The sequence below is a fragment of the Leuresthes tenuis genome, unplaced genomic scaffold (genome assembly GCF_036924035.1).
Source record: "Leuresthes tenuis unplaced genomic scaffold, fLeuTen1.0.hap1 SCAF_20, whole genome shotgun sequence".
Classification (NCBI taxonomy): domain Eukaryota; kingdom Metazoa; phylum Chordata; class Actinopteri; order Atheriniformes; family Atherinopsidae; genus Leuresthes; species Leuresthes tenuis.
In genome coordinates this window covers 14,923,548-14,935,756 of record NW_027325374.1, presented here as the reverse complement: position 1 = coordinate 14,935,756, position 12,209 = coordinate 14,923,548, and the positions used below count along the sequence as shown (strand labels likewise).

Below are 12,209 nucleotides of genomic sequence, written 5' to 3'. Positions count from 1 at the left end.
GGAGAAATCACTGTTGCAGCTGCTCACTAGGACGGCGTCAGCCTCTGTTAATTATGCAAATGAGCTGATAAGGGAAGCGGAGAGGGCTGATAAAACAAAAACAGCCCCTTCAATCGCTGATAGGTTTTGCTGGAGTTCTGATCTCAGATCTATAATGCATGTTGTAACATTCATATTCTCTCTCTGTGTGTCTGTGTGGGCTCTGGAGACAGTAAACATCATCCTGAAGAACGCCTTGTCAGCCTGTGGTGATAATCATGGAAAGCCAGATGGTAATCAGAGCGTGTTCCTTAGTCATTCATCTGCCCTCGCTCTCACACCTATGGGCTTTTTCCTGTGGACTTATGGGGCAAGTGAAGATTGGTGCTTCAGCAAATGATATGAGGAGACTCACAGAGCCTCATTTCAGTAGATTCAGCAAATTGCAATTATGAATCGAAGCATGCAGAATGTAGTGTCTGATGTCTTCAAAGGGAAATAAAAACTGAACTGGAGCAACTTCAGCAGCTTTAACATCAGAGTTTCTCTTTGAGAATTTTCTGGAGTTTCATAACCTCTTTGTAGTTGAATTAATAATTCTATGCAAAAAAGGTTGGTCAGTAATGCTGTATATTATTAAAAACTAGAGCCTTTGATAATATCTGAAGTCAACTAGACCATAATTAATGAGTAGTTAAATCAGCTGTTTGATTACTAATATAACATTTCAGTCCAGAAGACATCTTTGAAGAAGACACCTGTCAGAGATGTGACATCCCCATCTGTTGGTGAGGACGAGGAGACAACATAAGACCTCTGGCAATGAGAACAGGCAGATTCCACGAGAAGAAAAAAATACCTTCTTCATCCGCCTGTTCTCTGTGAGAAGCTAAGAGACTCTCAAATACAGTGTGCATACCAAACAGCCTTTCATGTGGGCCCTCGGAAGGATTTACGATTCAGGATTCTCACACTCAGCAGGAGCGAGACATGAGGTGTGCGATTATTTCAGTGTTATGCTGACACATAGCGTCTCGTAGGCAAGATATGTATTGCTGCCACTCTGAATTCATCACTATCATACGCACAGCAATGTAGACAGTATAAATAATGCACTTTGTAATGAGTACAGGTCAACTACACACTCTGGACTACATTACCACTGTATAGATCCCAATGGAGCACAAGATACAGTTACTGAGCCTCTCTGTCAAACCAAACCTACTTCATCATTACTGTTACTCCAGGCTGCCCTTAAGCTATAGGTCGAAACTTTGTATTTAGTCCCTCTATGACAAGGTGCAGACGAGGGATGGTAAGTTGATCCGAGGCCAGAGTCTGACAGCGCCCGGAGCTGCACTGCTCTCTGGCCACTCCAGTGGAGGCTGGAATCCTTGGAAATTCAGACAGATGACGCGATAAGGTTTTTCAGGTCTGTCGGCGGCAATTGAATATAACTATGGCTATTATTTGTTAAACACTTAAGGAGCAGATCTTGTTTGATTTTTTTTTTAAGATATGCTAATGGTGACAGATGCTTTAGTTTGAAATCATATTAGTTGTAGCATAAGAGCAAATGGCAAGTTCATTCAAACCAAATGGTTTCTTGTAAAAAGATAGGATTAGATGGTTAAACCAACATTAACATTTTTTTTTACTGTTTTACCAATTCAAACAATCTGACAGACAAATAATATGTTCTTACTTATAAAACTGCTATAGCAAATATTCAGAAGCAGATTGTTTATCCAGCAAACAAAGGAATACAAATTCCAAAGGAATATAAATATTTTTATATTTTTGAGGAGGCCAACATCACGGATATAAGCAAGAGCAAGACCACACACAAAGATTTATAGAAAAGCTGTACAACAAAACTCACAGGCAGCCATTAAAGGGCAGCTTGTACTGGTGTAATATGGTGACTTTTCTTAGTCAAAGCTAAAAGCCTTCCAGCGGACATTTGCTTCAGCTGTGGTCTTTGAATGTTTTTGCCTGCTTGTATCAGAACAAAAGTGCTCTGCCATGATCAAGTCTGTAGGAAACAAAAGCATGGCAAGTCTGCAACAGAAAGAAATGCTAAGCTCATCCTGGGTAGCAAAACAAGACTGAACAACTTTTGTCAACTGAGCATTCAAAGACAGCCGCAGCTCAGAGGGTTGTGCAGACTGGGTTTTTAGATTTTTTGTCCCTTTAAAATCCGAACCTGTTCCGTCTGGGAAAAATATCAAAATGAGACAGAATAAGAAAGCTGCAAGTTAGTGGCATAAAGATACAAAAATATACCAGAGCTGAAGGGATCTGGAGAGTTATAATCAGCTATGGACACTTTACTATGTGACAGCTGTGAAATGGCATCTTAATACAGAAAAAAAACACTCCAAAGCGTCATATCATAGAAGAATTAATCAAGAAACCTGAAGTTTGAATAAGGAGCCAATACGGAGACAGTTCTCTGACAGCACAGAATCCATACGGGAAACCTAATGATGTGGGACTGTTGTTAAGTTAAGGTTACTCTGTTTGTACACACTCTCCTAGGACATCCTTTATGCATTAAGTCTAGTGGCCCTGCACAGAGATGTGCTGCAGTCAACACTTCTTTGGTCACAGGGCTGTCTCTGTTGGCTTATAAACCAAAGAAATGCCAGATCAAATTTACTTACAAAGCACAAATTAGGAGAAGAAAAGAATGTTGGAGTGAACGCGCCCATGAAGAGCTCCCATCTCCCAGCTGCGATCACACAGTGAGATCTGAAAGTTGTTACTAGCAGCCCAGCCTGATTGTGAGCTCGAACAGCTTTGTACACTGCTGTCAAGCCATTTCTGTTTGTGAAGCACATGTCAGTGGCAGGCTGCATGGTGGTTAGCATCATCGCCTCATTGCCTCGGTTCAATGTTGCTATATGGCTGAAAACTATTTCATGAAACAGAACTCTGACAGTCTAAAGTTTCGCATCCAGGAACTTCCTCAAGCACAACGCCTCTACAGCGAGCAAAGAAGAGCTCAACCAGGAAAAGCTGGAGGAGGAGAAACAAGATCGTGAGCCTGTGAAAAAAACAGTTGGAGGAGGACAGTAAAGAGATCGAGGAGGCAAAGAAAACAGTGGGAGACACCATGGAAGCCCTCGAGAAGGAGAAGGAAGAGATAAATGAAGAGCAAACTCGAAGTGGAGAGACAAAATATAGAGGAGGTGAAAAAAAAGTAAAGCAGGCAATCCAGAAAGTGAAGGATGAAAGGAAAAAAAATACAGCAGAAGAAGGAAATGAACGGCAAGATAAACGCAGAGGAGAAGTTATACTTTGAGAAAGAAAAAGAAGCCCTGCTAGCAGAGAAGAAAGGTTTGCAGGAGAAGGTGAAAAAATGGAGGAGAACAATAAAAGGACTCCATCAAGAAAAGGAGGATTTGAAAAGCAGAGGAAAAAGCTACATGAAGAAAAGATCACACTGCAGGAAGAACAGAAAAAAGTGGAGGAAGCAAATGAAGAACTACAAAAGAAAAAGAAAGTTTTTGATGACAGTGTGAAACAACCGGATAAAGAAAAGAAAGAACTTTGAGAGCAAAAGAAAGAAGTTGAAGCAAAGATCCAAGAACAGCAGCAGCAAAAGAAAGCTCAAGAAGAAAATGTGAAACAACTTCAGGAGGAGATTATCAAACTGCAGGAGAAAAAAGGGGAACTGAACCAGCATAAAAACAGACTGGATGAGGAGACAAAAGAGATGGACGGGAAGAAGAACGAACTGCAGATAGAAAGACAAAACCTGGAGGAGAAGAATACAGACAACTACAACAGCTCTGTGAAAAGAAGGAAAAGAGACCTTTTTCATGTTTAAGGAAATGGTGGGAGGAGACCAACCACTGTCTGAGAAAAGGGGCAAAAAGGAAAAGGAGGCCAAAAAAAGAGAGAAAGAGAGAAAGACAAAGTGGAGAAAAAAGAAGGGCTTCTCGAGCTGGATGCAAAGGAAGCCTAAAAGTGACAGTGACATGCAGGTGAAGGAGGCTGCTGGCTGTTCAATCTTGGACTACATAACCTGCACCTGCTCCTCCTCCTTTTAATTTTCCCATTTCTCTCCACCCTCCTTTTCTCCACCGTTCTCAAGCTTCAGATCTCCACCCTCACCTCTATCCTCAGTCCTCATTATTTCTACATAATTCACCCTCACCTCCAAACCTCCCCTACAACCTCATCCCCTTTCTTCTATCTTTCCTGTCCTTAGCAAAAAAAAAAACTAAAGGGGGCCAATAATTTTGACCAGGGGACATTTGATGTCTATGTTTTCTAATTCATTGTGTTAAAGCCTTTCTTTTTTGTTCATAACTTTGGATATCTTCATTGAAATTTCAGATTCTAAACTATTCAAAGATTTGCATTTATTTCAGAAGAAACCGTTTCAGTTTAAGGGGTGTAAAGACTTCTGAACAGGACTGCCAGACGTTCTGATGTATTGATTTCATCATGTAATTAGAATAAATCATCTAACTGACTGTCTATCTGTGCTACTTGAATGTGGTTTATTTTTATTTTTTTTGTAATTTCTTGAAAACTTTCTATGCAATCATCTTACACTCATGAAGCTGTTTACATCTCCATTTCCTTACAGTTTTGTAACTCCATCTTGAATTACACAAGGCCAAAGTTTGGCTTGCATGAAAACTGGAAAAATGTAACGCGAACACAGTGCTGGAGTTCGTTGAGTTTGGATACAATTATTTGTCCTTTTGTTGGTGGACGAAAGGCTGTAGATGATTATCATTAAATACCAATCACTTAGAGGTCCAGATGACATAATTTCTTTACTCAGTTGTCTTTAATCTGCATTTAAATTTGATTAAAAAAAAGGTTAAAAAAATAATCATGCATTTTTAACTTAATAAAATTGAATCTCCAAAAATGTAAAAGACAAAAGCACCAACACTGCGTTGTGAAGAGAAAACAACCACAAGACTTCAACAGTGTATTATTATAAATATAGATGTAAAAAAAAATCCAAATCAGTGGTCCATCAATTAATTATTTCCTCAAAAAACTGTGTCTATCATAAAGTGGGAATATTACTTGGATTTATTGGGTGACTTTCTTTAGATATGGTACATGAGCAGACAATGTAACCAAAGAAACAATAAGTACATGTCTGGGTGACTCAGCTGGAGGCTGGACCATCTGTCACATGGTCTTTTGTCTACCCTACAGACTGTTTGAAAAGCTCATAGCTTCAAAGGTAATTTATAACAGTGGCATCCATTTCAAAGCCTCATTCAGCTATGATAGTGCTGAATGATAGTGGAAAAAGAGATGAACACCGTGTCATCCAGACAGGAAGAGATAAGGGAAATATCACCCGAGTCGACCATGCCTTCGTTTAAGTGACTCGTAATCAGTCCTCGTCCAATCCAACTTCTTCATCCATCTCTGTGGGCCCTGGCAGAGTGTGAGTGTGAAGGGATGAAAAGCCAAGGATGATGTGACATTTAAGACGGAGTCTGCGATACTTTTTCAACTTATCGACAGTGTCAAGCTGTGGCTGAGCATTCATATTGTAAGTGTCCTTCAAGCGTAAAAACACTACACACCTGCACTGCGATCGAAGCAGAGCATTGGAAAACAACTTTTAAAAACAGATAACATGGCTCCAAAGTCACTACATGTAATAAATCAGGACCCGTCCTGTCTACATATGAAAAAGAAAAGGAACAACAAGAAAAGGAAAATCAATTCCAGCACCACCTACGCCACGCTCAGGGCCAAGAGAATCAGATACAATTAATCATCTTTAGTAACTTATATGGTCACTGTAAACAAACCATCCGTTTTCTTTTAAGGTTTTACAGTTTTCAATACTGGATAAAATTTGCAGAGGGTGGAAAGGCATATGATATTTATGCAACCTCAGAGCCCAGGGGCTTCAGGGAAAAATCAATAGTGCTCTCAAACTTACTGAAGTACAGTCAGGATGAAGCACAATTGTATTTTGAGAGTGTGGGCATATCTGCATGTTTAACGGAAGCAGCAGAGGGGCACATTTGGAAAGCAGAATTGTCCATATAATCATACTTATTGCCGTAAGAGCAGCTGTAACAGAAAATGTGATGTGATTATCAATCAAATACTTTTTAGCTGATGAGCACAGTAGCTGACCTCGAATGGAAATTATATAAATTTCTTCAACATCCCAATGAAAAATAAATAAATAAAAAGGGCATGACATCACTGCTCCTGCTCAAGGTTATGAAGCCACGGTGATGGCTACCGAGGGCGTAATGTGCTTCTTCATCTGAAACCTTGAAACTAACAGCTGCGGTAAATTGAGTATAAACCATGCAGAGAAATAGCCTCCGACAGAGAGCCTGACAAACACTGCTGTCCTGGATTGGCTCCACACAGTATGAAGATGCAAGCAGCCTACAATAAGTGGAATGGGCTCACTCCGTACAAATGCGCCACCTTCAAGGAAGCTATATTACAATAAAAATGGTCATCATTCTTGGTGTTGTTATCGACGGGGTGGCAAGGGATGGTTGTAGAGGGAAGTAAGCTTGGTGGCACCAGGAGGAGTTGACTGTGAGGTGAGATGGGGGGGATTGGGAATTACCATAATCGCGCTGGCAGTCACTGCAACGCACCAAGGTCACCCTGCTTCCTCAGTCTTAGCTCAGTTCAGTGCCGAGGGAGTACATCAGAAACACAGGACCAGAAGGTTTTCTCACACAAACACACACAAACACAAAGCTCTGCAGCCCCAAACACAGAAGTCTAACCACATATTTCATGCACCACTATGATATTGCACTGTGACATCCGCCGACTCCACAAGCAGGCCTTCAAAGTTGGACTGAGCAGGAAAAAAAAAAAGGCAGTCACATGGCAACGGCAACACACACAAACACCTGCCCACAAACGATCCGCCTAAGTCTAGAAAACGCTTCCTACTCTCCGCAGACAATTCGAGATTCATCCTGAGCCAATCAGATCGATGTGCCCTTAAATATGTTCACACCAGAGCTTGAGGTGAGCCAGAGTCAAAGTCAAAGAGGCAGTGACCGAGTCACATCCCTCTAGGTCACCAAGAGTGATTAATTCAGCCTTAGGTTGTCTGATGCTTCCTCTATCTCCTCCTGTCCTCTTATCTTTTTATCTCTATCTCGTCCTCATTAACTGTGTTCAGTTGCTGATGCAGCTGATTAAATGTGAAGGTGTGGAAAGCGTCTGCTTATCTGATTCAACTTCCTTCCAAGAAATAAATATATATACAGTACAGGCCAAAAGTTTGGACACACCTTCTCATTCAATGTGTTTTCTTTATTGTCATGACTATTTACATTGTAGATTCTTACTGAAGGCATCAAAACTACGAATGAACACATGTGGAGTTATGTACTTAACAAAAAAAGGTGAAATAACTGAAAACACGTTTTATATTCTTGTTTCTTCAAAATCTGATTACTGCTTTGCACACTCTTGGCAAATTAAGGCAATACAGAGGGTGTCACAGCTGCAGTAGAATTCTGACACTGCTGCAGTTCTGCCTGATATGTTGAAGAATTAGACGTTGGATGTTGCTTGGTGTGGTGCTTTCCTAGTAATTCTAACATTAACTACAATGCAACAATGATGTTATACCAGCAGGCAACCATTTATCACATTTCCAGTACTGATTTCAATCAGGCCCCTGTGTCTCTTCCGTTTCACCAAACACACCAGTAAGCAGTGTGAGCACAGAGATTTTTCTCACTGAATGTTCTCATTTCTGCATAGTTCTAACCATGGACTGTGTTTGTACGGGAGCCAGTGAGAGATAAAACAATAGCTGCTCAGGTGACCCACATGAAACCTCTCAGGACTTTTGATACAATCCTCAGCAAGATCTAATTTTTCCTTTTTCCTTTTAATCTTTTATTCATCCAGAAGCCATGATCTAACTTTCCAAATTAACACACTATTTACAATTTATCAGAAAAAAATGACGAAATAATCATTTGTTGCAGGGCCTCCTCAGCGGAAGCATTTAAATCTTCCCAATGCCTCCATCAGATATCTGAACATTAATATGTAAATGGTACTTTATCATCTGAGGATGTGCTGTTAACTACTTCATATACTTTAATGCCATTTCATCAATAATTCAGAATTTTCTATAAAATGGGAACTTTGTGTTTTATATGTAAAATCTTAGCTTAAATATATGAAGTCTAAATAGCTACTTCAGAGTGTAATTGAGGAGAGGAAGCTCAGTCCCATCTTCCCTGGAGTATTTTCTATGTGCAGGGGTAGTATGTCTTTTGATTTTGTCCTTACCGATGTGTGGAAAGGTAGCTTTTTTGCATTTACAGTTAATTTTATTTGCCAAGTTAAATAATAAGTGAGTCAGAGTGGTCTGCTGTCACACTGTATACAATTATATGTCTATATATAGTGTGTGAGTCCTAAGGAATAGGCACCTATATTTGTATTTGAAGATTTTGAATGATAAGATCCTAAAACTATAACACAATATATCCATTTTCCATCCTCGGGACTTTCCTGTCTTGGACCATCTCGTCTCTTCGGGCTGTATATATATTTACTTATAATATGTAGATTCTCCTGCCCTGGTACTGCAATGACCATGAAGCTTCTGCATACGTTCAGGTGATGCTTGCTGCCATTTTAAGATTCTTTTGTAATCATCTCTGGAGCCAGTAAAATAAAAAAAATAAAAAACTGCCTGGTTTATAAATTTTAATTAGGTAATAAGTCATGGCTGATTTAGTATTGTATTTATGAATTTACTATACATATATCCTCTTTAATTAAAGCCCGTCTGGGGACAGGCACTGAAAATTACTACGTGGTATTATTCTGCTCAGTGAATATTATCTAGTTATTTAACGTATTCTTTTCTTTGCCGCAGCAAAAAGAAAGAACAGGTGGGAAAGGGCATGTGACCTACAGCACCACATCTCCTTTCTTTCTAAACTTACCGGCTTGGTTAGAACTTTTCCTTTCCAACCCAATGTGAAATCGTGAGCTCTTGGGTAAACCAGCAACACAGCTTCTTTCAGATAGAATTGGTGGAGGATAAGTCTTACACCAGCTCTATGTTGTATCACTTAAAGATTGCAGAATAAAAGCATAAATGGTGGTGAACAGAAAACAAAACTGAGGCTCACACTGGGATATAAGAAAAAATAAACATGGTATTCTGGCACCTGTTGATGTCCTGAAACACACTAAGAAGCTTCGGTAGTTTCGGGGCCCAAGGGAAGGAATGAAAAGACAGATGGAGTAAAAAGAAATCGGATGAAATAGATACCCGCGCTGCTTTTCTTTAATGAAGAGCTCTGCAGATATGTTGAACACGTCTCAACAATTAACATTCACCTCATAAGCAAAGTCTGAAATTCGGACTGACTTTCCAACACAAGTGGAGCTCTTCATCGTCTCTGCGCAGCCACGAAGGACTACTGAGTGGACGTAAAATGAACAAGGACAAGGACGAAAGTCTGAGCGGCACTGTCAGAAAGTAATTACAGAATAGCTCCTTTTGTCAGCACACATCCAAGGACAAAGTGTCTATTGTCGTACTCTATCCTCAGAGAGTCCACCACAGCACAAGACTTGTGCAGCAGCATCAACAAAAGGCTTTTTTTAAGATGTATGTGAGTGAAGCGCCAGATCTCTTATCTAGATTCAAGTCTTTGTGACTCACCTCGTTTTCAAGATAACCCCCACACAGATGCACGTCATGCATGCAAAATATGTCTGACTGTGGGAACACCTTTATACTTTGATGAATTATGAGACATCTTCAAAAAACAGAGATACTTATTGAAAAACCCTCCCTGCTGTGCAGACATTCTTGCAGTGTGTTAAGGCAAACACATAAAGGCACAATACCTGCAGCATGCTGCTCTATAAATGCATCCACTGATTGAAACTATAACTTTGAAAGCTCTGCTGGCTTACAAAATAACAAGCGACATGCTGGCACAGCCAACATGATTGAACTCATGAGCAAGAACAAGACTGCATGAGTATATACATGAATATAAACATGAGGCAGCCATGGGCAACAAACAGCAGAAAGAAATATCAAGTGAAATCTAAAGCACATGGTAATTTCTAACATCCATTAGCAGGGTTGGACTTATGAAAAACAATGGCATTAAAGAAACTAAGAGGCTGGACTGCACCCACTCAAATATATTTATACATTGTATACCAGTGCAATGAACATAGGAAAAGCAGGTCGTGCTATAATGCTTCCAAACAAAATAGAGACTGAAACGAATGTCATACTTTTAAATGATTTGATAAGAAACCAAAAAAAAAATTGAGAAACTTTGATCTGTTGCTTGCACAAGGTGAAAAGCTAAAGGTCCATATCAAGAGAGCCTGTCTGGAGGCCAACACTAAACCATGTCAAACCAGCTTGTTATACTTCCAACATATTAGCCCGAAGCAAAATGGTGGACCCAACTCTGCCGTGCGCACAGCCATGTTTCCAACATGGCTGAAAGCTTCAGCATTAAATGAGGTAAAAGATAAAAGCACGCAGGAGTGGCAGTTGTTCAGCATGTCAGTCTCTTTGACGGATGCGTGTCTGTTCGTGCAAGAAGTCAACAACATGTCTAAGTTTATTTCTGTTTACTAAGACAAAACCATATTCTAATCCTAACCTGTCAAATCGAAAAAACAAGGCCTCGTCATATTTTCTAGTTTTTCAGAGGGCATGCACGTTCATTTAGGAAACAAAGATCTTTTGCATCATGCAGGTGAAGTCACTTTGAAAAGATCCAGTTAAGCTTCGTCTCGCTGTGGAGGAAGAGCAGTTGGTCTCTTCTTCTTTTCTGCATGCAATCTGATGAGAGGAACTAAAACTCAAAATCCACTTGCTGCTGAATCAAATAGCAGTAATGATGACCATGGATTCATACCGATTCCATTTTTTAAATTTTTTTTTAGGTTAAATGTATTAACAATAGATTCTAAAAGGGAACACAGAGTTTTATACTAAACCTACGTAACCCTTTTTCAGTTTCTGATCATGACATACAGCAACATGAGTACAGAATTCAAAGCCAAGCACTTCTGACTCCCGGCTCTGGGGGTACAAATGTCACCACATATGATCTCCTCGCTGCTTTATCCTGCTTTTCTATTCATGCTGGAGCTTAAATCTCCAGACAGCATCTCAAAACTGCACTTAGGCTAATTCTCCAGAGAGAGAGATCCAGCATTACTCTCCCATATTTCCTCCTCCAAAGTCCCAAGCTCGCTTGCTTTCTCTCTGTCACCATTGCTGAAAATAAATCAAAGCTCCAATAATTCATGAGTGTTAAGAGTGTGTGTTCATGCAAGAGTGGGGAGGAGTGGGGGTCTTTTTTTGAGTGCAAGAATTTTTGAGCCGCTTTAACTCCATTTTGGTATTTTCAGAGAAATGTCAGGAGAGGAAAGAATTTAAAATGTGGAATTTTCTTTTTTGTCAGACGGAGAGAAAAGCTTAACAATTAGCTTAGTGAAATTAGATAAATATAACTAATTACGACAATTGCACTCAAAAGCAACCAAATAACGGTTAGAAAAAATGTCTAACCATGTTCAAACACATAAACAGGAGCTGACTGGAGAGAGAATCCACTTCTGACTAAATTTAAAACTACCCTGCATGTAATTGGACTTGAATTTGGTCTTGTTTGTTTTTGCTTTAAAGTCCTCAGAGAAATCTATTGTTGTGACTTGGCTCAGTCGGGAGACACGATACTAACAATTTCAGTCTTGCTGGAAATGTAAGTCCTACTAAAAGTAAGTAATAGGTTTTATACAGCAAACATGAAACGTTAAAGTACACACTTAACTCAATAAATGGCAAACTACAAACAAAACAAAAGCAGAGCACTTTTCAGACAGCGCCTGTGTTAACAACAATGACAAAATAAAATAGGTCAATACAGATTCACTGCCGTCTGGCAAAACCAGCTATAGCAGAACGGGATAAATAGCACTTTTTTTGTCTAGGTTATTCTTTACACGAGAGCACAATTTGCTCAGCAGATCATCTAAACCTGTCACAGCATTTGCAAACAATATCCTAATTAAGTGTGACAGCACAGCAGGGTCTATTTAGCTGGAAAGGACATCATGAATGTGTGTAATCGGTTTACTAAAGAAAAAAACAAAAACATGGTTGTAAAATGCAACATTCAACGTAAAACAAAAAAAAAAACAAAAAAAAACTTGAAGCTGAATAG

The 12,209-nt window shown here is 39.6% G+C and overlaps 1 protein-coding gene across 1 annotated transcript in view; it reads right to left on the bottom strand.

The window, feature by feature from the left end:
• The window catches only part of rhbdl1 (rhomboid, veinlet-like 1 (Drosophila)), a 36,732-nt gene that overhangs the window by 8,566 nt on the left and 15,957 nt on the right, over positions 1 to 12,209 (bottom strand). The window lies entirely within an intron of this gene.